The following is a 5,000-nucleotide window of genomic DNA, read 5'->3' on the forward strand; positions in this document are numbered from 1 at the left end:
TATATATATATATAAAATATTATATATAAAATATATTTTATATAAAAGGTTTTATATAGGAATTAAAAATATTATTTTAAAATAATATTTAAAATTTTAGATATTATAAATATATATAATAGATAAATATACGGGTTGGTAGATAATAATAAAAAAAAAAAAAAAAAAAAATATATAATTTAATTATTATATTATATATATATAATATATATATATATAAAATATATTTTAATAATAATTTTTAAATATACGGTAATGTTAAAATATATTGGTGTTGGTAAAAAATACAAAAAAAAAAAAACAAAAAAAAAAAAATATATTATAATATTAGAAATATATAATTATATATTTTAGATATTAAAAAAATATATAAAAATATATATTATATATATATTTTAAATTAAAATTTTGGGGGGGGTGTGTGGTGTGTTGGGGTGTGTGTGGGTTTGTTGTGTGTGTTTTGTGTGTGTGTGTGGGTGTGTGTGGGTGGGGTGTGTGGGGGTTTTTTTTTTTTCTTTGGGGGTAGTGCGGGGGGATGGAGGGAGAAGAGGCCCGGAGAGAGAAAAAAAAAAAAACAGACGGGCCATGGGAGTGGGGGATAGAAGAGAAGGACCCTTAAAAAAAAAAAAAGAATAAAAAATAATAAAAATAAAAAAATATAAAGAAAAAAAAAAATAGCAATAAAAAAATATAAAATATAAAAAATAACAAAAGGTAAAAAATATATAATAAAAATAAATAATAAAAATATATTTTTTAAACAAACAAATAAAAAAAAATAATATAATAAAATTTTAAAAAATAGATAAATATTTTAAAAATTTTAATTAAATAAAAAATATATAAGATATAATTATATAATAATAATATATATATATAATATATAAAATATATATATAATATATACAAAAAAACACACCCCACAACACACACACACAACACACACACACACACACACAACACAACCCACAACACCACAAACACACAACACACACCCCACACACACAACACAAATATATAATATATACATGATATAATATAAATCTATATCAATCTATTATCTTTCTTATATATATAATATTATATAATATATAATATATATAAAATATAATTATATTTTTAAAATTTATAAATTTTAAATAACATAATATATAATACAACAAACAACACACACACACACACACATATATTTAAAATTTAAATATATATATATATATATATAATTTTATATATTTATATAATAATAAATATTTTTTAAAAATATATATTAAATTATCTATAATAAAATTATATAATTTTATATAATTATATAAATATATAATAAATTATATTATATATATATATATAAATATATATATACACACACACGCACACCCCAAATCAACACTCACAAACACACACACACACACAACACACACACACACAACCACACACACACCACACACACACATTTTATATATATATATATATAATAAAAAATTTTAAAAATTATATATATATATATATATAATATAAACATAAAATATAAATTTTATAAAATTATATATATATATATATAATGTAATATATTTATATATATAATATAATATATATATACAATAACTATTTACATATCTCTTCTTCTCTCTTCTCTCTTCTTCTTCTCTCCCTTCTCTTCTCTCTCTTATATTATATATATCTATATATTATATATATATATTATATATATTATATATATATTAATAATATATATATACATATATTATAATAATATATATATAAAATATATAATATATATATTATATTATATATATATAAAAATATATATATATATAATATTATATAATATATTATATATATATTTTAATATATATATGGTGTGTGTGTGGTGTGGTGTGTTATATTATATAATATAATGTATATATATATATAATATATAAATAATATGTATAAAATTAATTTTATAATATTATATATATATTAATTATATATTATTATATTATATATATGTGGTGTGTGTGGGGTTGTGTGTGTGTGTGGTGTGGTGCGCGTGTGTGTGTGTGTGTGTGTGTGGTGTTGTGTGTGTGTGTGTGGGTGTGGTGTGTGGTGTGTGTGTGGTGTGTATGTGTGTGTATGGTTGTTAGTTTGTACAGAACATATTATAACACACACATGCACACACTAACACACACAACACACACACACACGCACAACCACACACACACACACACACACACACACACACACACACACCACACACAAACACACACAAACAAACACCCCAAAACACACACACACACACACACACACACACACACACACACACACACACACCCACACACACAGATGGTATGTGTGTGTTTTTTGTCTGTGCAGTGTGTGTATTTTTGTGTGGTGTGTGTGACAATATATGCACACCCATATGAATAGAAAACATGCGGGGAGCACACACACACCCCGAATAGTAATGGTTGGGTATTTAAAATTAGATATATAAAAAATATTATAATATAATATAAAAAATTATAAATATATAACATATAAATATTATTATTATATATAAATATAATATTATATATATATTATTATTATATATAGGATGTTAATAATTATATTTTAATATATTTTAAATATTAATATATATATATTATTAAATATTTTGTATATATACATATTTTTTTTTTTATTTATTTCCCCCCCCCACCCCCAACACACCCACACAACAACACACACCCCCACACCACCACAAAAACCCACCACCACACCACCCCCACACCCACAACACACAACCCACCCACCCACCCACACCCACACCCCCCCAAATACCCCCAACACACAACACACACACACCCCCCACCACACACACAAAAACCCCCCCCACCCCACACACACACAAAAATTATATATATATTATTATATATATATTATATATTATATATATTATATAATATATATAATTGTGTGTGGTGTGGGTAGGTGTGTGTGTGTGGTGTGTGTGTGGTGTGTGTGGTGGTGTGTGTGTGTGTGTGTGTGTGTGTGTGTGTGTGTGTGTGTGTGGGTGTGTGTGTGTGTTGGTGTGTTTGTGTGTTTTGGGTGGAAACATGTGATATATTAATTATATATAAAATAATATATATATTATATAATTATATATAAATTATTTTAATATTGCATATATATAATAATATTAAATATATTATATATAAAAATATAATATAATCTTATATATTTTAATACATACTTATATAAACCACAAACACACACACACATAACACAAAACACACACACCACACACACCACACACACCACACACACCCACACACCACACACAACACCTTATACCAAAAATATAAAAATTAATATATTTTCTATATAATAATAATAATTAAAAAGGGTGTGTGGGGTGTGTTGGTGGTGTGTGTGTGTGTGTGTGTGTGTGTGTGTGTGTGTGTGTATATATATAATATATATATATATTAATATATATATATAATATTAAATAATATATATATAAAATACATATATATATGATAAAAATTTACATATATATATATATATATTTATTATATATTTTAATAAATATATATATTATTTTATTACACACCCCACACACACACATACACACATCACCCCCCCCACACACACACCCAACACCACACACACACAAAAACACACACCACACCCCCCCCCCCAACCCCCCACACACACACACACACACACACACACCACACCCCACACAACACACACAAAACCCCAAATATATATAATATATACAATACAATCTCCCTCTCTCTCTTCTCTCTCTCCTTTATAAAAAATATATATATATATATATATTATAATATAAAATTATATATATAATATATTATATATATTATACATTATAATTTATATAATATTTTAATATATATATATTATATATAATAAAATTTTAAAATATATATATATGTGGGGGTGTGTGGGGGTAGTGTTAAATATAGAATATATATTATATATATATATATATTTTTTATATAAGTTTAATATTATATAAAATATATTTAATTATATTATTTTTAAAAAAAAAATTATATATAAAATATAAAAATATTATATATATAAAAAAAATATATATAATATTAATATATATATGTATATATATATTTTATTTTATATATATATATATTATATATATTATTTTATATATATATATATATATTTTATATATATATATGTGTGTGTAGGGGTTTGTAGGGTGTGTGTGTGTGTTTTGTGTGGGTGTGTGTTGTGGGGTGTGTGTGGTGTGTGTGTGTGTGTGTGTATGTGGGGTTTTATGTGTGGTGTATTTTTGTAAAAAGGATACTATATATACCCCACCCCACATGCACCCCAACAACCCCACACACACACAAAATCCACCACACCCCACACCAACCCCACACACACACCCCCCAAAATACACACCACACACACACACAACACACACACACACACACCACCCCAACACACACACACACACACACCCCACACACCACACACACAAAAAACCCCCAACAACACCCACCACCCCACACACACAAACACAACACCCCAACCCAAAACCACACAACACACACACACCCCAAACCACACACACACACAAAATATTTATGTGTATGTGTGTGTGTGTTTTTTGGTGCATGTGGTGTATGTTTGTGTGGTGTGTATACATATATATACACACCCCCAAGAATAGATACAACAGACGCAAAAAAAACACACAAATATGAATACGTAAGGGTTTGGGGGTTATATATTATATATTTTTTAATTTTTAATATTTTATATATATTATATATATTTTATATATATTATAATATATATTATTGTGTGGGTGGTGTGGGTGTTTTGTGGGGTGGGGGTGTGTGTGTATAATTTTACTTTTTTTTATTTTTTTTATTTATTTAAAACACAAAAACCCCCAAAACCACACACCAACACACACAAAAACACACACACACACACACACAAAAAACCACACTTTACACACACAAACAAAAATA

The sequence above is a fragment of the Penaeus monodon genome, chromosome 11, assembly GCF_015228065.2.
Source record: "Penaeus monodon isolate SGIC_2016 chromosome 11, NSTDA_Pmon_1, whole genome shotgun sequence".
Taxonomy (NCBI): Eukaryota; Metazoa; Arthropoda; class Malacostraca; order Decapoda; family Penaeidae; genus Penaeus; species Penaeus monodon.